Source organism: Ambystoma mexicanum, chromosome 14 (genome assembly GCF_040938575.1).
Source record: "Ambystoma mexicanum isolate Mex_15411 chromosome 14, UKY_AmexF1_1, whole genome shotgun sequence".
In the NCBI taxonomy this organism is placed as follows: Eukaryota; Metazoa; Chordata; class Amphibia; order Caudata; family Ambystomatidae; genus Ambystoma; species Ambystoma mexicanum.
The window spans coordinates 106327676-106350676 of record NC_090940.1 but is presented as its reverse complement, the minus strand read 5'-3'; the positions used below and the strand labels follow the sequence as shown (position 1 = coordinate 106350676).

General features: G+C 47.2%; 1 long non-coding RNA gene across 1 annotated transcript in view; it reads right to left on the bottom strand.

Moving 5' to 3' along the window:
* Positions 1–259: 259 nt before the first annotated feature.
* LOC138527462 (uncharacterized) overlaps positions 260–23001 on the bottom strand; it is a 429641-nt gene continuing 406899 nt past the window's right edge. Inside the window, exon 3 of the long non-coding RNA XR_011283931.1 lies at positions 260–1559. This is a non-coding gene — a long non-coding RNA (uncharacterized lncRNA). The remainder of the gene's footprint in view (positions 1560–23001) is intronic.

Here is a 23001-nt window from a genome sequence, read left to right as displayed (position 1 = left end):
ATGTAGTGTTAAACCAAAAATATCTGATGTCATAATGGCCTCTGACCATACACTGTGCAGCGTAGCACTCAGGAAGTACTAGCCTTAAACAAACACATTTTCTGCAAATAAAGATGTGGTTTTAATGCATTTAATAAACACATTCAATCTACAAAATGTGTTGCTAATTCAAAAGTGCCTTTCGATTAATATTCCAGACATATCACCAATTTTTCATACAAACAGCTGCTGATGGCATCACAAAAACAGAAAGTCATAATCAGAAAAAACGTGTTTTATTGTTCAGGAAGATATAAGTAACAGCTCATTGTACTGCCAATAATACACAGAAGCAGCAGGTCAGAACAGCAGAGCATTTAAAATTCACAAACCCAAGTGAAGATAAGAATACCATGTTGATATTGAGAGATGACACCAAACCAAAGTGCTGTCCTTTTTATATGAGCAGAATAGAAGACATGAACAAAAGACCATAAGGATCTGTGAAAATGGATGTAGGTTTAAACAGAACACCCTGGGCTTCATTACTGTCTATGAAAGCACTGAACCAACTTCCCAACCTGGAATCAGCTTTAGCCTTCTATTCAATTGATATTTGTCCCTCGGTGACCACCATACATACAGTTCTTCACTGTTTTCGACTTAAAATGCAGAGAGATAAAAAATACACATGTAAATAAAAAAAGAGAAGTGGAATGTCAACAATAAGTAATGTTATTGTGCAAAACAGTCAAAAATAATCTGAGCAATGGGTATTCCCAAGGTAGGTGTGCAAAGCGAGCATCACTCACATTTCACCACCTCCCACCACTACTACTTTCATTACACTTAAATTAGTAAACAGACCCTATGTTTTACGTGGTTAAGGTTCTGTTAAGAGTCAGGCAAAAGTGAAACCGATTTAGTCATCAAGCTCACTCTTCCCCGCCTATCATCCACAAGGTTGTCCCCCGTCTCTCAGCCACACCAAAGTTATAGTAGTCAATTGCTGGAGTTTAAGACAGATCAACTTTGAACTGCACATCTGTACTGTCATCAAGAGCTCCTTTGCTTCGATTTAATAGATACTGCCTTGTGTAGGCTATCCCTTGGCTCACAAATGAATCCTGTGCGGTTTCTGAATACTGTCGGATACACTCTTAAAAGCATAGATAATGTAGAAAGTTTATATATACACACACAAGCGTTACCTGGCTAACATCATCTTAAAGTATTAAATAAAAGCTACGTGTTCCGAACACCCATCTTCATAGTCTGATTATAATGACTTTTTTGACGAGGAAGAGGATTAGACCTTGCTGCCACCTCATGATGATGATTTTAAAAAGTTGCACTAGAACCCGGGGTAGCCAGATCAAATATCAAGATTTATGATCTCACTGAAAAAAAAGAAGTTACAGATATTTTGGGTACCATTGGTACTGATGGATATGTGTCTCCTCTCCAGATTCCTCTTCTTAGAAGACTGTCATATATGGGCGGGGGTTCCTCAGGACTGGAGCGGGCACACTCTGTGCACTTGCGATGGAGGGATATCGCCCAGAATACCCCTGAAGATCCTGAAACAAAGCAGAGGTCAAATTTGAAGAGTGTCCCTTGCACCACCAAACATAGCCACTGACAAAATCGAGAGGAACATGGAGTAATCTATCAGGGACCAAACAGGTCACTGGTGACAGCAGGTGTGGAATTACAGGTACCAGTGGCCTCAGTGCCTGCAACACAGGGCTAACTGGAGTCTTTCCGGCTGGCTATATTCACTGAAATGCAGCAACAGCTGGTGACATCTACCTCCATTTTATCGTGCCTGTTACCCAGCACAGATCCAAAGACAGAGTGGCGTATGATTCAAAGGGGCAGTACATCCCAGAAAAAGTGGATGAGCAGAGAGCTATGGTCGGACACCTATTTGGCAGGGACCCGTCCACAAACTTGCTGGAGTGAAGTGGCACTGCTGGAGTTTGGCGCTGTGCCACTCAGCGTCAACTACAGCGTTGCAGAAGATGCCAGAGGTTAGTTGTAAGCCGGGTGGTTGTGGAGTGGAGGTTGTGAAAAGGGAGTCGCATATACAGGTGGTTGTGCTCTGTGGGAGGGGTGATGATTTTGATGTTGCCAATTGGGAGGTACATTTCTTCAGACCCTGGGATGACTGAGGAAAAGTCAGGTGAGGTGCACACGGTCCCAGAACACCTCCAAAATGCAAGTAGCTTGGTGCATCACCAGAGGCAGTCCTTAATGAGAGGGTACCAGTAGGCCACATGTCAGAACTTATGTCATGCATTGTCCTTATGAGGAGGGATGTTAAGGCTACGGATATAAATGTACTGGACCTGGCAGAACATCAGGAAAAAGACACTGATGCAATGAGCCGAAAGAGAACAGGCAATTTCTTCCTTTTAGGAAAGTCTTTAAGGGTCCCATCATAGACATTTGAGACAAAACCGATGTTTGACCCCTCCCTAAACAAAATCATGATACATAAATATAGGCCAGTTAGAGGGGACACCTTATCAATTCAACCACCCGGGTATGAACTCACTGGTAGCTCATGTGGAACATTCCAGGGGGCACCCAGCACATTACACCCTTGCCACCAGATAGGGAGTCTAAGAGAATTTACATGATGGCCAATAGTGGCTCATTGTCTTTAGCCAGGGTCCTGTTACTTCTGCCACCACCCTGGACCAATACCATTTTGCCTGGTGATGAGTGGTTACAGAATGCAATTCACCAGCTGCCAGTGGCAAGCTGGGAGGCAGTATGGTAGATGTTCAATGCCTCTATGCACATCATCCAGGCAGGTCTGAACTCTGGATTAAGCATTCAGGAGAATGGCAACGTGAGCAGGTTTTAGGCGCCACCGATGGTTGCGCTTGTCGGGGTTCTTGTCCTATAGAAGATAATGCACATGGCCTTTGAGGAACATAATCTCTTTGGGGAAAAGGTATTAATTATAAAGTACTTATGGGAAAAAAACAACAAACTAAAGAAAACTTACGAAACAAAACAATTTGAATCCCTCTTTTCATTTTTTATTAATAAACTTGCTGAGGGCGCACTCACAGGTTTTCGGCCTTTCTCTATGAAAAAGACCAATTCTTTTCCTTCATTATATAGTCTGATCAGCCTCAGACAAGAGAAAACCAATTTGCAGCCCAGCAAACCAATACTCAGGAGAATAATAATTAAAAATACTTTGGGTCCGCCAAAAAAGAGTTGAATTAAGGCTGAAAGAAGGGACCATTTGGCCCTCATTATGTTTAGTCCACCAGAGTGGACTAAACCTAGCTGGTGAGTGGCACAGCGAGTAGAGCGCGCTCGCTTTGACATCAGTGCAGAGCCTGCTAACGCAGGTTCGAATCCCGGCAGGGCCAAACTCAGCCTTTCATCCTTCTGAGGTCGATAAATGAGCACCACACACCGTGGGTAATAATAAGCAGCGCTCAGATATTCGTAGCGCTATATAAATGCCAAATTATTATTTATTATTAGAGTCCCAACCTTCGCAACGTAGGCCACTCCAAAGTCATTTGTAATATGAGGCACAGCCTTGTATATCTTGCAAAAATTATTTATTCTCTGTGAGGGGTCAGAAATGCAAGACGGGCACAAAGGTAGAGTTTTCTCAGAAGTAGCCATTTTATGAAATAAGGGGTGAGCTGAACACCTATCTTTCCCTAACCTAACAAGGATATCCCTACCTGACGAAGTAAGGCCAAAGGAAAATAACCTCATTTCCAAAGGTATCTGTTTCTCACACTAACATATACAACAAAAGTCATACAGGAATTGTCTATTTCAACTTCACAAAATAACATATCCATTCAAACATAGAAGTTATAAACAAGAATCCTAGGTGACGAGGGTTGGACCCCCATCCCCTGAATCAATTCAGGATGTTTCAAATCAAAGTTGAATGTTCAGAAAGTTCTTTTCACTAGCCAAGTTCCACTCCAGATATAATAGTTATTTTCCTTCAATATGTCTTGTACTTGGCAAAGTGACAGTTTTAGTTCCAAAGTGTTTTACACACTTCAAGACAAAAGTTGCCACAACCTTCTACTTGGCAAACCAACAAGACTTTCTGTTCACACACCAAGTCTGAATCCAATGTAGAAGGCAACGACCTACAAGCTCACATCACATCTCCCGATTTATGCCCAAAAACTGAACGAACCTCTAGACCAGGGGAGTTGCTAGGTCTGGAAAAGACCCGGGGCTAAGCTGCTGTCGGAACTGTTGGGACTGGGGGCTAGCTGGTCTTTTGGCTGTAGCTCCTGATATTCTATCCGGGGCTACAACCAAAAGATCAGGGGCTATAGCCCCCTTAGCCCCCCCCCTAGCAACGCCCCTGCTCTAGACTACTTGGTTAATTCCCAAACAAAAGGATTCGATCAACTTTTATGCGAGCGAGGTTAAACACCTTGAAAACAAATGAAATTCTGGGGATATATGATATGATCGTTTATTTATATAGCGCCTATACACAATGTGTTTCAAAGCGCTTCAAGGCAAGGGAGGGAACAAGGGAAAATACAACCACATTCTTACAGGCCATGAACAGTAAAGGATGTGAAATTAACTATCGTACTCGGCCTGACGACATTTCAGATAGTGCAAGAGCTAAGACATAGATAAGGAAGGGAGGGGGAGAGTGGGAAGGAAATGGAAACAGACAAGCGAATACCGTACAAGGCCTGATGACATTTCTGATAGAGCCGGAGAAAAACAAAAGGTGAGGGAGAGGGGTGCAGAAAGGGAGGGGAGGAACAAAACAAGCGACTATCAAACTAGGCCTGATGACATTTCAGATAGTGATGGAGGCATGGTGGGGAGGAAAAAAACAGTAAAGGGAGGGTGGAGGAAACACACGAGGTTGCTATCATATTAGGTCCAGGGACAATTCTGATAGAGTAAGTGCATAGAAGAAAGTAAGGGGAGGAGATAGGAGAAGGGAAAGGAGGAGAGAAAAGAGAGTAAGCAGTCAAAAAGAGTGGAGAAGCAAGAGTGGAGAGCGAATATAATTGCAGAAGTCATTAGTAACACAATGTTGCAAATCAGGAAACAAGATAAAGATGGGAACAGCATGATTCAGGGCCACGAGTACAAGATGCAAAGGAAGTCCAGCATGAGAGTTGAGAAAGAGTGACGCACCATGAATGAATGAAGTCCATAAAAGTCAAATCCAGCATTGGCCACAAGACAGTGATGGTGAAGGAGGGCACCAGGTGGGCGGGGCTTGCTAAGTGGTGAAAAAGAGCAGCAGGCAGGAAGGTACCAGGTGGGCAGGGCTTAGGCCAGGTGACCTAGATTCACTTGCACCTGCTCCCCATCTGCAAAGGAAAAGAAGCTGGAGGGTTCCTTAAGTAGGGGAACAGAGCGGCAAGCAGGAAGGCACCAGGTGGGCGTGGCTTGCTAAGTGGTGAAAAAGAGCAGGAAGCAGGAAGGCACCAGGTGGGCGGGGCTTGCTAAGTGGTGAAAAAGAGCGGCAAGCAGGAAGGCACCAATTGGGCGGGGCTTGCTAAGTAGTGAAAAAGAGCAGCAGGCAGGAAGGCACCAGGTGGGCGGGGCTTAGGACAGGTGACCTAGATCCACTTGCACCTGCTCCCCATCTGGGGTCAGAATCAGAAACAAAACCAAAGAAAGCTTGTGCCGTTTCTGTGAGAAGCCAAACATAACGGAAACTTTGAAACATCTGCTCCTCACTTGTCCTGGTCTATCGTCGAATCGAAGGACCCACCTAAGCCATCTTCAGACTCATTTTTCTAGCCTGGATGAATATTACTGGTGGACATACTTAATGAACGGCGCAAATAGAAGACTAGTGATCGCTGTGGGGAACTTCCTGTAGAGTCTAGATTTAGAAAAACTAGCAACAAAGGGGCCTTAATTCGATAGAAGGAACATACAATCACCAGGCGGAACAACATTTGTAAAAACTGGCAAAACAGTTAAACAATGAAAAAAAATTAAAAAATTGTAATTGTTCTTTTCTCTGAATGCCAATCACTATACATCACATTGTATTTTCTCCTTCATAAGCAATACTTTAGTGAGGATGGATATGCAACAGTTCAGCAGACAGTGGAATTACCACTTCTTTCCCACCACAACCATATGCCACATTCATAGTACTTCAAGGTATCTTCTTCTTGGTCCACTCGCCTGGCAAGACTTACTACTTGTCCCTTTTCTAGTTTCCTCACCTGCCAGGATAAAACTCTAACTACTATAACTTGTACTCTGTGGTAAGTCTTGTTCCCAACTTTCCACACTTAAATCCTCAATGGGGAAGTGTAATCAACAACTGCTTCTTGGGTTAGTCTTTTGACGTTCAACACACTTGGCTTACATCGTCTTCCACAAGTATACTGCACAAACTGACAATGATTCTTACATTGATCTGGTTGCCATAGGCAATGCAGGTTACCGTTCTCCCGTTTAATCCTTTTTATAAGGTGGGGTTTTCTCCTGCAATTTCAGATTTCTTTTTACACAGCCTATTGGCTGTTGGCAATGTAGTTTACAACTTTATCCCAAAGGGAATTTTTTTCTGTGGTTGTTATATTCAATTTAGCTTGCTGTTACCAGTTATAGTGTTCCCTTATTGGATATCTCCCATTGGAGCCTTTAGGCAAGTTGCACTGATTTTGCTTTGTTATTGCCTCTTTTTGGCTTTGGCAATGCAGGTTACAATATTCACCATCACCTAACAGGAGAATTGCGCCCAGTTTGCTTGAATTCAAAAGTTCAGTATTCAAAGGATTTACTCTTACACAACGGTCTACTTCTGAGCACTCCAGAGTCACCTGTATCAGGCCAACTCACCGGTATGTCCTGGCGTTTCCTTCTGGCTCGTTGGGTCTCCCTCAGCGTTTGACAGCTCCAGTCAGTCTTCTGCTGCTCACTCTGACTGTCAAAGGAGCTCTCACAGCTCCATTCGCTCACTGGTGACCTCACACCAGAGCGGGATACAGGAAGTAGAGAGCTTTGCTCTTCCGCGGGGTAGGCAGCCTCAGTACCACTACCTGCTGCGCGTCATCTGCATTCCACAAGAATTTCGATCTTCACAACGTTCACTGCACAGCGTCCCGCTTTCAGCACAGCGGCGACTCCATCAACTGCTTCTTCCTACTGCTCCTGTTTGGCCCACACCTAAAAGGCCTTTAAATGTTTAAAGGTCCCGCTCATGTGTGGGTCATTACAACTAGACCGCTCATTACAACTTGGTAACTCTGGACCCCTCTTCCCATCTCAGTACTAACTTGGAGCCCATAATGGTCTTCGTTGATTCAACATTAGAATCATCAATTTTACAATAAGCCAAAAATGCTGAAGGATCAGCAGGGAAATGGGTCAGAGGATTCTCCCATTCTTACTGACCCGAGTCCCTGCCCATGTGGATCCTTTCGCGAACCACCCATCATGGGTCAGGGATCAGGCAGCAGCTGCCTTTCCCTGGCCACGTGAGAAGGGTTCCAGGTCAGGGTCTTTGGGATGATCACCTGATTCATCACATCTCTCAGCAGCAATTTGCTTGCAGTCTGCCAGCTCCTACTACTGTCCTTAACAGAATGTCTCTTCCCTGGAGCTGCAAGGTTTCTCGAGACATAAGAACTTCATAAGAGTGTTCCATCTACAGAGCTACAACCCATCTTGCTTCCTTCCGGTTACGTTCGATATGGAATAAGTTACTTACCTGCAACTCATGATCTCCAGCATTGGTATCTTTCATGGATTCACATACTGTTTGAATATTCCCTGTCATCAGGCTGGGAATTCTCTGTAACATTAAAGCAGTTAACCTTTGCATTTTTAAACTGCGTTTCACTTTTAAAGTCATTTTGGGTCTTAGTGCCCACAGCCAATTAGACAGGTCCCCTTAGCTCCACTCCTGGTGGCCATCTTCAGATATGGCAGCAGACCTATTGTGGCAGTATGAAGTGTGAATCCCTGGAACGATCCCAATGATCCCCTCCCAACTGGAAAGCCTCTGTGCTACTTCCTCAATCTTCCGACTGTATGCGTCCTCCCCTTGCTAGCTCAGTCGCCGGAACAGCTATGTGCAGGGTCCAAGCATCTATGCTTTTTCAGTATGTCCCTTTGCACGCCTCTTATCCCCATAATTTGTCCAGCACTGAAAGGCTTTCTAAACGAATATATCAGTGAACTGAATTCCTCTTGTGTAAACAATAGCAAGGACACAAGCGTCATTCGCCGCTTGAAATCGCTCCAACAAAAGTGTTCAGTGGAGAGAATCGATCGACCATATAAACTACAGAAAAGACTATTTTGTAGTTCTTTGCAGTGCCGTCTTATCTCTGTTTTATATTAGTAGTACATTTGGCATTCGGCCCAGAAAGGCCTGGGCAGAAGCGAACTGTTTTGTTGATACAGAACGACTGCAGTGTTCTAGTTCAAAGTTATTTGGCTCTCTTCCCGGACTGTTGCATAATAACACTTCTGCAGCAGCACTTGCATTTACTGACTAGGACCGGACAATTGAATTCTACCGTAGGCCTATGGCACAGAAATGCTGTGTCAAGCATGGACAGACATGGAAATTACATCACCTGCAGGAGGATCATGCCATCAGAAGCATACTGGAACCATATCGTGGGATGACCAGCATCAACATCCAAAGTATCTTTGCTGCACTGATCCCCGTCCTGAGTTTTGGCTTGAAGCTCTGCAGGTCTTCTACTTGTAGCCCAAGAAACGTCCTGCTGCTGCTCTCCGTCATGAAAAGGGGCCTTTCTGGAGCAGGATCTTCCTGCTCTACACAAGTCTCACCTGGTACCCTCTGATAAGGGGTGTGGGGGATTCACTGTTGCCCACACCAGTCTGTGCTGGGGGTTGTGGGGATATCCTGTTGCTGTGAGAACCTTTGTGCCGGTACTCCTGTGGAGCCTGTGCCAGTCAGCTTCAGGAACCATCTCACCAAAGTTTGGAACCGCCGCCTAGTCGATGCCCCATTCCAGAGGCCGAAAACTACCACTGCACCCATGGCCCCTGTATGCTCTGCAACCATACATTAAAATGAAGTGAGCTCCGAGACAGAAAATCAGGCGTAAGGAGAGAGTTTGCATACCGGTTTCCACTGCCTAGCAATAGGGATTATATGAGGGGGATAAAGTCCTCTCTCTTGCCTGGTGGCGTTTTGTGGAATTCTGCCCAGGGATTCCCCACCAGGTTAACCCCTAATTTGGTGAGACTTGGAGGTATAAGGAAGGCATGGTATCAACAGTAAGACAGACACAAGTGACCCCAGTTCAAGGGTGTTTATTGAACTTCAATTGGGTTTCAAAAACGTCTATCTAATCCTAAATCTAAAGTTGGGAGCAAGCTACCACCATCAAATAATAATAATGCAGTCATAGGGCCTCATTACAACTGCTCCAGTCCGGAATTAACGCAGCCGGTATAACCATATCGGCACTGTTTCCGCATCCGCCTAATCATGACCTGCGAACCCAGAAATAGCGCCACCTCCAACCGCCACCGCGGAGTTAAAGCTCCCGTAAACTCAGCCTGCACGGAAACTCCTCCGTTGCCGGTAATACGAAACACCGCGAGCATCACAACTAGCGCGGACATGGAAACACCGACAACAAAATGGCGGTAAAACCGTGATCACAGTGGCGGTACCGCCGCCAAGGCGAACATGACGTTAAACTGTGCCTGGTGTCCTGAATCAGGCCACAGGTGCATCAAATCACCCCAGCTGGACCCAGCAGGCCACTGGGTGCGTACAAAAGGGCCACACCCAGCCCAACTCAAAACAGAACCATGCAGGCAGCAGCTCTAGTAGCATTGGGACTGGCCCTACTCAACCAACAGGCAGCACTGCACATGATGGCAGTAATGTTGCAGAGGAGGAGGAGGAGGCAGAGGCGTAGGAGGCACAGGCGGCAACCAGCTAACCCTGTACCCATGGCAAACCCCATTGTCCCGCCGGCAGAACACCCCGCAGGCAGCCTGCAATACCACGCATCAGGGCCTCACCCTGGAACCTCACCCCAGGACAGATCCCCACATTATACCGGCTGGACCGTCCAACAATCCTGTACATCACTGGCCTGATAGAGGACATCAGCAGCCACATAGACACCCCCACCACCACCCCCCCCCCTCCTGAAGGTCGTGTCTCTACTGCACTTTCTTGGCACTGGTACCTATCAACACAGTCGGTAAGCTGCAGTGTCGGTGAGCTGCACGGCCTATCACAACCCTGTTTCTCAATAATCCTAGTTCAGGTTCTGGATGCCCTGTTGCGCCATGTGTCTGAACAGATTGCCCTACCCCGTACCCTCCCCCAGGTGATTGCCACCAAGTTGGCCTTCCATGCCATAGCAGGCATGCCAAATTGCATAGGTGCAGTCGACTGCACCCACATGGAGCGGACAGTACCACGTGCAATTGAAATGGTGTTCCGCAATAGGAAACAGTACCACTCACTGAATGTACAGATGGTATGTGATGCGACGCAAGTGATTACACATTGCTGCGCACATTTCCCGGGCTCAACCCATGACTCAATGGTTCTGCGGAATTCAACATTGCCACGGTACATGGAACGCTATGCTGGACAAAGCACATGGCTATTGTGTGAGTACAGCTGCCAATGCTCCGGACCTGTGTAAGTGGGGTGTGTGTGTGAGACCAGGGCAATGAGCTACGTGAGTGGGCTGCTGCGACTGCACATGCATCACCCCCTGCCCATCCACTGAATAGACAGCAGAACCCAAACTTCACAAAGCAACACGACAGGTAGCCACAGTGTGGCCGTACACACCGTGCCACCGGACACACACAGCCTGACCTCCCGCTGGCACACACACCTGGAGCCACAACAAACCCCCCCACCATAATATGCAACACAGCACTCACAATGCACATGATGGCTGTACATGAGCCGTCCTGCATCTACTATATCATCACTGTGGAGTGACCCTGCCATGTGTGCACATCACTGCACAATGCCATACTCACAAGCCACATGCACACCAATGCATTGGTCAATGTCCAGCTGCCAACCCCCGCTAAGATGAACACCCATCAGTGTAAACATTGCATGACACATACGCATGAGTGAACAATGACACAAGATTGCACTGCATCTGATGAGACATGATACTACCAACACTGACATGTCTCCCACATCTACATCCCATGTAGGAGATGCCGGATATGCACTCACGCCATGGTTGATGACGCCTGTACGGAGGCCAAGGAACAGGCATGAGGATGCGTACAACAGGGCACATGTCCGCACACGTGGCATGATTGAGAGGACATTTGGACTACTGAAGGCCCGGTTCCGCTGTTTAAGCAGATCTGGCGGATCACTGCTGTACAGTCCAGTGAAGACGGGTAAAATTACACTCGTTTGTGCCATGCTGCACAATCTGTGCCTGCGCAGGAACATTCCAATGCCCCCAGGCGGAGATGATGAAGATGGGGATGGTGACGGGGATGGGGATGGGATGGCACAACCACCTCCTGGGGGTCCACTAGATGGACAACGAGCACGGGATGCACTGATTCGCATTTACTTTTTAGAGACAACACATCCACAGCATTTCAGGGATATGGTGATGCCACTAAATGAATAAAGGGTATTTCCGTGACCAAATTGTAATTGTCCCAACGGGTCGGCCATGTGTTTTCAGGCATGGATCTGTCGATTGTAGAAAAATTTACTATGGTCCTTACCCGAATTTTCCTCCACTAAACAAACGATGAATCAGGCTGCTGTGCGCCGACATTAGGTGATAATCCTATCACTTGCCCCATCGCCCTGGCTGACCTGCTTTTGCGGCACTAAATCATATCCCCCGCCCCTGAGCCTGACATCAACAAAGCATTCATATTCCCCGCCTCTCTCCGTGACGTTACTGGGCTGCGTAGCCAAGCGCGCCCAGTCGACTTCTACGCGACTTCACACAGAACCAGTAAAACAAAACAGATCATCTCACAACATAGCGTGCCACAATTCAGAATATGAAACTGTGGTTTAAAAGCAAACAGCAAGATTGTACAATTGGTAAAGTACATTTATTTGACGTCAAATGTTTAGAGAATATTCAGCGATTCGCATTTGTCTTTGCTCTCGATCCGCAAAAGTTCATCTCGAGTCACGCGATGTTCCTTTGCGGTACACAGGGTGTTGGTTTACGATAAAAGAAGCACTATGGTCGCACTGATAATCGCAAGGCTGTTCCAACAACGAGGCACTACACCACCGTAACTGTTGGTATGTTGCTTCTAGCTGCTAGTACCGCGTAAGGGCATATTGGTCCTTGCCGATCGTCCCATAAAATGGTCAGGGTGGTGAAGTTGTTGACATGGAGCTGCACCTGGCAGCTGAAGAACCCGTCGGCCGGGGTCTGGAAATGATGGCATTGGCAGTATGGAAGGATGTACCTGTATTAAAAACATAAATTAGTCTCTCCAGCCGATCTTCATTTAAATTATTCATTTTATTGGCCCTGAAATTATTTGCTAGCGAGGATAGTGCAACGGAGTATGTTACATTATTCCCACTAACCCACCCCCTCTCCTCCGCCTTTTTCAGAGCCGCCTGAGCGCCAGGGGACCACTTTGGCGTTGATAGTGCGCGGTACAAAATGCCACATTGAACGAACAAGTACAACTTAACCGGCCTTTAACGCTACGCTATTGTTAATATATTCCGGTATAAAATCATCTAAAGGGTTACTTACATTAGATTTGCATTTTCCATTGTCTAGGCGTAATGCAGTCCCTAAATACCACTCCGTCTGTGCCAACGATCTTTCTTATAGTGAACAAACATGAAAATCGGTCTCGCTTCTGAAATTTCATCCTCATCTCTTACGTTCTTGCACCCCTCCTTCAAATGAAGTCTTTAGGCACGGTGCCTGTCTGTCAAGGTAAAAAAACAATAGAACCTTATACTGCGAGTCGTGGGCCACTCCGGCCCGCGAGCAATAAATCGAAGCAGCTGACCTTCACTGTGAACGTGCATACATTCTTACTTTGCAACATTCTGTGTAAGCCCTAGAGAACCCTAAATATGGAGATAATTGTCTATTTATGTAAAAGGGAGATTTATCGTTTGTTTAGTGGACGAAAGGTCGGGTAAGGTCCATATCAAATTTTACTACGATCGACCGATTAATGTTTAAAAACACATGGCCGACCCGTAGGGACAATAGAAATTTAGGACCGGAAATACCATTTAATTGTACTGCATATGAAATGACAGCCGTCACTCATTATGGTACTTTTCAAAGGTGTTGTATTTTCGATAAACCAGGTAAGAAAGTGAATTGGGTAGGTAAGCTGTACACCCGTGCCCACCCACCACCCAAATGTACACTCCCCCAACCAGGCACCAAACAAATAACCCCCTAATTGACCTCCCCCACCACCCAAATGTACCCACCCCCCTTCACCCATGGAGTCCCCAAATGTCATGTTGACTGGCATCCCCACATGCCACTATTTGCGTGGGCGCTTATGCGGTGCCATGTCCTTACTGGCAGCTCCAGTCACCCGACTAGAACGCCTCTGTGTCCTGGCAGTGGCAGAGCTGGTTGGGGTGGTGCTGGCTGAGGTGACTGTCGGTGTGACTGTGGGCAAGCGCCCTTGAAACCCCTGCTGGGCTACCAACATTGACTGAGCAATGCAGGATTGCACAATGTTCCCTTCCCTGACATGGCGTGCCAGGGTGACAATGGTGGCCACAAATCGTCCAATCGACCTGGAGAGCCGCCACACCGACGTAGCATTGCTCTCACGCTGCAGCCTGGCCTCCTCCCGCTGATGCACGGCCTCCTCACGCTGCAGCCTGGCCTCCAGCTGACTTTCCACCAGCTGAGTCAGGGTGGCCTGTTGCTCAAAGTGCTGCAAGCGTGTACTGACCTCAGCCATGGAGGGAGCGCATGGGGCTGTGCAGTTCTTGGGGGCTGAACTGTAGGCCATGGATGGGTGACAACTCATCCATGTTGTCCCCCTCACCCTGTTGTACTGCTTCGGCCTGCATGGCTGGGGCACTTCCATCACTTGATGCAGCCTCCTCAGCTGTGCAGATGGGCTGCAAATCATCATCCGGGGCTAGGGTGGGTGCCTACATGGGGATGGTGGCGTATGCTGGTGTGCCTGATGTAGCCGGTGTGCCTGATGTAGCCGGTGTGCCTGATGTAGCCGGTGTGCCTGATGCAGCCGGTGCTTGTGTGCTGGAGCAGCTACCATCATCCTCCTGGGCAGAAGTGATGAGTTGGGCACTTGCAGGTGGCCGCTGCGTTGCCTCTTGGCCGTCGCTGTCACTTGTCTCGACTGTGGGGATGCAGAGGGCATGCTGTTAGTTGCGTGATGTTACTAGATGTGTCCATCACATGCATCCAACATGATAATCCATGACCACTTGCATGTACACACTTGTGACTATTGATGTACTCAGGTGTGTATGTGTCTGCTTCCAGTCAGGCACGCACTGTGTGCATTTCCAGGGTTCATGCTTTGGGGATGTGTTATTTGTCATCTGGCCAGTCAGTGGGTCCATTGGGTCACTCCTGCCCTGTTTGGGTGGGGAGGGCATTGTGAGTGGATCCATTGGGTCACTCCTGCCCTGTTGGGGGGGTGGGGGGGGGGGCATTGTGAGTGGTTCCATTGGGTCACTCCCATTCACACTTATGGCTTTGTACTATGTGCACTTACCAGCATGTGCAGGTGGGCTCACTCCTGCCTCTGCGTCTCCTATGCCGTGGATGCCTTCGAGGTGCATGACACTGCTGCAGCGCTCCTCCCACGGTTGCAACTTGAGAGGGGATGCAGGGCCTCCACCAGTGCCAGTGCTGTGTTGGCGGTGTGCAGTCACGAGGATGCGCACCCGTAGCCTGAGGTCATACCACCTCTTATGGCAGTCCTTCACAGAGCGTGTGGTCACACCGACCGCTGTGCACTTGCGTGCTGCCTCCGCCCACACCTCCTTGCGCCGTTGCTGAGTAGCGTGCCGCTGATCTGCACTAAAGAGCACTTCCGCTTGCAACCTGAGAACACAGAACTGTGAGCTCAGCCTCACTAAAGCGCGGCTTTCGCTGTCTGCGTGTTGGTATACTGGATGCCATTCGATGAGTTGTCAGTCTCAGGGAGGTAATCTGACCTGTGGTGTCTGAAGAGGGCAGTGGATTGTGCTTTATATAATGGCACCCTCTCTGTTTTCCGTGTCGGCGGGGGCGGACACGGGTTTAGCACCGTTTTCTGTGGCGTAAATTCCATGTGCATGGGTGTTTACATGACGGCGGTGACTCCGTTTCCGCCTCAGTGTTTTGCGCGCGACCCAAGTGCCGTAATCGGCCCTTCTTTCCGCAACCTTGCGGTCGCGGAAGTGGAGTAACCGTCGTCACAGAATCACCGGATTCCGGCATGGCCGACTCGTAATGAGGCCCATTGTGTCTTGTCAGAATAAAAGGGCATGTACTAATACACCTATTATTGTCATTCCTTACCTCTAAATTCAAACTTCTCATCAACATGCCTCGAGTTTTTCCTGTCGACGAGGAGTGTGTCATCAACGAAGTGGATGTCCTGGATGATGAAACAGGTCTGGTCTTCGACGGTGATGACGATTATGTTCTCGCTGTCTTTGATGGAGGGAGATGTTTCAGTGAAGAGGATGGTGGGCATGCAGATGGGCCAACCCCGGTCGCCTTTGGCCTGGAGAGTTGACTAATTGTTTATCTTTTCCGATGACCCTGTGGACGCACAAGGCCTCTCCATGGACGGCTTTGTGCGCTCTCTTCCTGCCACTGGAAGGCTCATCATGCACCTATTAGGGAGAACTCTCTGTAAAGGCTAATATTCCAAACCTAGTGAGTCCCCCAGCAGCTTTGCTGGATTTTTGGGGTTTATTTTTTCTCCTGCTAAGAGTAAGACTCTTTTTCTCCCACTCTTAGACATGATTTGAGGTGTTCCTTTGACTTTCTATGTGTTTTATGGGCTATGGGGTCCTTTACCCCATAGGTCTTCATGTGTTTTTGGTATGTGGGTTACACAGCACCCTCCGTGCAGTAACCCAGGGGTGTCGTAGCGACCCCCAAACATAGACTCCATACCCTGGGACTGACTACTGTCTCCCAGGGCATGTAAAGTCACCATTGGCTTTACTAGTCTTAAATTGTGAACAGAACCAGTACAAACCATCATATTGTGGACGTACTGGTCGGGGCAATTCGATTGCCCCGGGGTCTGTTGTTCGAGGGGGCACTGTCCAGTCCCCCCTGACCGAGTTTTGGCAGGTGGCAGTGGATACTACTTTTTATATTCGACTGCGAATATATTCCTATGGGATTTTCCCATTGTTCGAGGCTACCACTTTTTAAAATAGCCTCAAACATACCGCCGGTTTATTAAATTAATATACATTCACCGGTTGGTATTTTTTGCCGAAACTCGGTTCCAAAATGGTGTTTGTGTTCGCTTCTGTGACTCCAACCCAAGTCGAGCCCTTTGTTCCACTTTTTGGCGGGCTTCTCCACAGAGGCATCCAAAAGTGGTGCCACTCTGTCTGGCTACCACAGGGGGTGAGGAAGGGGGTTTAGGCACCCTGGACTGAGTTGTCTTGGCAACTCAAGTCGCACTCTGGTGTGATTGGCTCAGTGGTGAGCCGCCCGGCTCACCACTTAGCATGTTTGAGTGACAGCTAGGACTGATGAATGGGGGTTTTCTGCATAAAAGCAGGGCTTTGGGGACTGGAACTTCAGAAGTCGCCACAGGACCTAATGAATCCGAGGAGGGAGAAGCCGAGCCGACCTGCAACGACGACACTACCGGTGGAGCCCTGCTGAACCGTCTCACCACTTTTCCCGACGACAGAGGAGATCTCCAGTCCGGAGAGTCTTCTTCCTTTGACTGGTGGGGATAACCAGTTTGCCCGTCTTTTCGCCTTCCTGATCATCTCGTGGCCGCCTTGCCTGTGCCAAGCACCCCAGCAACCAGGATACCACGGTTTACAACTACCACGAATAAAAGGGTAGTACCTTTTAACCCGAGAACTCCGCGGCTGGTTTCTTCCCTGGCAGTGCAACGACCTTCATCTTTCCTCCACGTCGAGACCTCCTCTTCCTCTGGACGAAACACAGACTTGCACCCGCTGCCAGGAACAACTGCCCCCGTTGGAGCGTTGTTCCCATTTCAGGTACCGTGTCCCGCCTGGCTTCCCTTGCGACAGATCGTTCGGGGTGACAGTAAATCCTCGACTTTCTAACCTGGGTTAGCCTGGGGCCTGTTAACTAACTTTTCCTGACTTGATCTCATCTTTTTTTTTTACTATGTACAAAGACTCTTTGGGCATAACCCCACTGTGTGATCCTGGACACATTTTGCTCTCTCTAAGAGTGGGCCTGGCATTTGAACTTCCTTGCTCTCCAGTAGACTTTGCCTAACCTGCCTCACTGTGGTTCTTTTGAAAGTATTGAAATTGTGTGCTTTCATAACTCTGCATTTTCCCTCCCTTTTTTATAACTTATTAGAGTGCCATGTTAGGTTAAGCGCTCACCTCTGTCTGAAAATAAGTGGTGTTTCTCACTAAGACTTGTCTAATAAGTAATCAGGGTTGTATATCTATAATAGTGACTGTGTGTTGAATTTACTTACCTCTTTTTGTGCTAGTGTAATTTACAAGCGTATCTTTAAATAAATAATTCTATACTTTTACACCAAAGCTCTGGTCAGTGTTTGCTTGTGCATCTCTGTACCTAGTGTGTATACTCTATATACTGTCTAACTCTTCTTGAGAGAAGTCTGGCTGCTCAGCCACAGCTACCAGGTAAATCTGGGTGGTACAGACTGCTACCAATTGGGTTTACTGCCAACACCTGTAGTCTTAAGCCTTTTGCAGTGGTCCCTAAGGGAACTGCACAGGTTTCTGCCTAATAGCAACCTCTTACTAGAGGTGGTTCGCTTGGCTGGACGATCCTGTTTCAGTGAGGCATGACTGCGTACAGAAGCCGAGTTAGAAGGCCCACCGGCATCCCCGAGCCACGCGGCTAAACGTCGGTGACGATCTAGGAGGGTTTTGCTTGAAAAGGATTTGCAGATGCTACGCTCCTGTATTACGTGGGACCACATGCCTTGAAAAGGCTCTTCTGTTGGTCCCACAGTGAGTAGGCCAAAACCGACACCAGAGAGCAGGAGCCATACATAGGTAGGGAAGAATCGCTGGATGGAGGACCGCTCGATGAAGAATAAACATCTTTGCTCTCACGGTCACAGACACCTGGCGTCTGAAATGCCAGTGACGATGGATGTGGTTAAAATGGCCTGGTGGTCATGTTTGTCCGTCGACTGAGTCGTCGACGAGTGTGTGACAGCCGTGGACGAAGATGCTGTGGACGAGATCCTTGTGGTTGTCAGGGTAGTAGTTGACATGGTAGTCGTAGCCGATGACGGCTTAGCTGATGACGAGGTAGTCATGGTCGTTGACGGTTTAGTGGACGGTCGCTGTGAGCCAGTCATGGACGGGGTCGAAGGCCTCGGGGTAGACGACTTGGAGTGAGGCTTGCTCGTCAACAATGACGTTTTTATGGCAGATTTAGAGGACGAGGAGCTAGTCTTTGACCATGAAGATGAAGAGTGGCCCCCAGATTTGGACGTGGACTTAGGGGACAGTACATCCTTGGGGCGGTGGAAGGAGCTTCGGTCCTTGTGCTAAGATCCGGGCTCTGTTGAGGAATCCTTGTGCCTCTTCTTGGAGACCTGGACTTTGTGTGATCTAGACCTCTTACTAGAGGTGGTTCGCTGAGCCGACCTGCCCCGGCCTAACGAAGCATGACTCCGTAATGAAGCAGAGTCAGAGCTCCCACCGGCGACTTGAGGCAAGCGATGAGACGGCATTGACAATCCCTCAGCGTCTTTTTGGAGAACGACTGGCAACTTTTGCAGTCCTGGATGACAGTTGTCGTGGTGATCCTCTATGTAGACATTCTTCAATCCACAGTGGGTACAGGCCTTGAACAGGCTTCTACTTGTGGAGTCTGCCATGAGGTAGGCCCCAACTACGCAGATTAAGCTTCATTGAAGAATACCAGCGGTTGAGCGGTCAACAGTAGCTGTCGCCGCTAAAGCCGGTCGTCAAGTAGACACCGAAAAATCTATTTTTCATGAAAAAGATATTCATTTTATCATATGAAAATTGAAGAGATGATTTTTGAGGATTCGCTACACTAACGTGCGGTAACAAATCTGAAAACGGCTGACAGAGGAGGTGGTAATGGAGGTGTTCCTATTGGCTGTGGGCAGTATGACCTAGAAATGACCATGATAAGAGCATAAAAGTGACTGAAAGTTTCAGTTTAAGTGTAAACTGCTCTATGTTACCGAGGATTCCCAGCCCGACAGGGAATATTCACAGAATGCGAATCTATGAAAGAACCAGTGCTGGAGAAGTTATTAATCACCTGATGTAGTGTAGTCATTTCTTTTTGCGTGACCCTTTCTTCTAGCAGGTTGGCTTCCATGGGGAAACATTCCGGTATATTCCACTTGTCCCTCCCTTTGTGTCTCATCGCATGTTGCAGGCGCATATATGTATAGCGTTCGTTTTCATGCAGACCGTGGGTGTCCTCCAGGTGCTGGAAAGTGGCTAATTGCTTGAGGTCGATAATGTGTTTCATTTTCCATATGCCTTCATCTACACATGTAGCTTGATATCCTACCTTCCCCCTCCTCTGGGAGATCCCAGTTACCCCAAACAGGTGCCTCCATTGTGACCACCCAGCCCCATCTCATCTTTCTGAGAGCAACCAACCATGCTTCAATTGTGCGTAGTCTGGGAGGAGTCAATAATCTCCAGGGGTTTTGGTATAGTACGAGGGGAGATGTTTCCCATCATATGTTTTTCCAACCTGATGAGTGCCCCCCTCTCATCAAACAACCACTCATTGACTGCAACCAAATGGGAAGCCCAATAATATTTTTGGATGTCAGGGACCCCCAGGGACCCCCAGGCACCCCCCCCCCGATCTGACCAGTGTGGAAAGTGCAATTCTTGGATTTTTCTTCCCCCATATCACTACCCATTGTATGCTTTCTATTGTGCGAAATACCTTATGGGGGATCTTGACCAGGGTATTTTCAAGGACAGAGATTGCCTCGGTGTCTTGTCTCTCTCCATGCACCTTTCTCCCTTGCACTGTCCTACATCTCCTCGTTCTGTGTGCCCAGGTCTTGCTCTACGTAATTGTTTCTTTGGGATAAATTCTCTTTCTCTACAGCCGTGTCTCCACCTCTGTGCCCCCACCTTTTCTCTGTGCCCCATGTAGATCCGTAGGTTTTGCCCTCTTCTTTTTATCTCCCAGTTATCATCTTTATGTCTACTTCATCAAATGTGCCTCTGTGCTTCCTGTATTCCTCTTTGCTACAAGTCACCCTGCACCTTGTTTCTTCTGTGTCTGTCATCCTTCCTTTGCAAGTGTACGTTGATTCTTCTTGCCCCCATTTTGTCCTTACTGTCTCTTTTCGATAATTGACTCATGTCTTTAAGTCCTGGCGCCTGTTTTCAATGTGCAGCCGCTTCCTTTTTCTCCCATTCCACCACTTCGCCTCTGTAACACCTCTCTGCTTACCCTATGACCCCCTATCTTCCCTTCTTCTTATTCGTCCCAAGGGTTGCAATATCAATATGTTAACCAGAATAGCGAACTACATAATGCATTGCTGAAGTTGAGCAGTTTTCTGACTGGATTTTTTTTTTAAATGTGCAGCATCTTTGCTAGAAATGCTTGCAAACATAAGTAAAAGATCATGCTTTTTCTCTAATGTGTATGATCTGTTTGATGTGTATTCCATTCTAGCCCTCCCACCCAATTCAAAGTAACTAAAGCTGGAAATGTAGTGATTACCAAGCAGTCTGACAGTGTTGTGTCAAAACATAACGACATTGGGTCTGCTGTACTTTTCAGCACCGTAAACACAGCGTACACAGTGCAGTTAAATCATTTGGGCCATTCCGGGCATGTATTGTTTATAACAGGGGCCCAGGCAAAGCTTACGAGAGAAATATACATGTGGCCTAACAATTTAAGCATACCTTCTCAGTTCAAAAGAAATGACACACGGACAAAGCCCGAGTAACGGATAGTGAAAATGAGGCTGCTGTTTTACTGAAAGCTTCCAACTTTCAACTTTTGTACAAGCGGGCAAATGCAAATGAAGTGTTTGAGCAGAAGGAACCAAAGAGGTGAAAGTGTGACCCAGCAACCAAAATTACAGAGAGACTAGCGCACAGCCTGCAGAATACAGACAGGTTGACAAAGACTGCTGTGCATTTTTCTTTTTTTGGCCCGTCTGTGAACGCCATGGAACAGGCAGTGCATGGCAGAAAATAATATGTTGGGTAAACGCCCAAACCCGCACCTTACGGGGAACATTGGCAGGGAGTGTATGTGAGATGTTTGTGTGAATGAAAGGAGGATATCCGAGTAGGTGGTGGAGTGGTAGTAGTAGCGTGGCAGGGAGAGTAGTAGTGGGGAAGAGGGAGTAGTACCATCAGGGAGAAAGTAGCAATATAACAGGGTGGAGGCGAAACTGTGGACTGAAAGTTAGAGGGACAGAGGAGGAAACATTAGGACGTAGGAGTAAAGGAGCTTGGAGGAGGAGGAGAGTAATGAGAGGAGAACGTCAGGAAGTGAGAGGGAGAGGAGAACAAATAGGTTGAATAGTGCTTGTAAGCACGATCCATATCACTACTAGACCACTAATCGCTGGTTAGTGTAGGGACAGTTTAGGAGGTCTCAATGGGAGGTTAGATAGATAAGGCACTGACCTTTAAGTTTCCCCTCCAAGTATAAGATAGAGTTAGACAGACAGGGAGAATCAACAGGATTTACTTACCTAGGGTTGATGTCTGCCTGGGTTAGGGAGGAGGTGCTTTATAGACCAGAGAAACAATGACAGTCATAGACCCCATAAAGAATTGAATTTAAAAAAACACGGAGCATCCGTAAGAGTGTAATTTTTTTTGCATTCTCTGCCAATATCCAAGATGAAGAATCTGTGGAAGGAAGGAATCCATTAGAAAATGCACATAAAGTGTCACATAAAAAATAAGAATGCAAGGGGTGACAGGCAGCAGCAAACAAAAGCAGGGATTGAACCAATGAAATAAAGGCTGAAAAAGCAATGCAGAGAACAAGGATGAGAACGCTGGCAAAATAAAGCAGAGCATGGGGGGCTAGGAAAAGAGCAGGCGGTAGACAAACTAGGAGAGAGATGAGGTAAAGGGTATATGTATAACAAGAAAAATGTTTGACTATTTTTATATATGTATAGCAAGGCAGGCACAAGGTGGAAAACCGGGTTGCCTTAATGAAAGCAAGTAGAGTTATGGAGAGAGTGATGGATTGACAAATGTGATAGAAACAGGAGGAAAACCAGGTTGGGGGCAGGGTGGGGGGGGGGGGGCAGGGCGGAATCAAGGAAGAGAAAGATATAAGAGAAATTACACAAATATAAAAAGATGTCCTGAAGTGGGAAACATTCAGGAACTTGATGAAGCTTACCCGCATGTATTGCTTGTAAACCATGGGACACAATGAGTAGGATTGCTAACTATTGAGGAATATATGCATTATATCACGTTAGTGACATTTTAGAGAAACAAAGTATTTGATTTTAAACCCGGACTAGATACGATATTGTTTTAATTATTACGTACTCATTTTATTGATTAACTTATATAAACTGACTTCATATATAATTGGAATATGTGATTGTATATTAATGGATGTATGATTAGTATTGTACGTTTTACTGTGTGTAATGGTTTAAAAAAAAATCACATTAATAAAAAAAAAATTGCAGTCACCTGACAGCAAAGTACCTGAACATTTGATAGCCCCACTGAAGGAATGGAGGTGCAAAAACTGTTTTCGCCTACAGTGTTCCAAACGCAGCCATCTTCTAAGCAAACATGGCCAAAGAGCCACATACCCTCTCAGGAGGGAATCAGAGTACAGT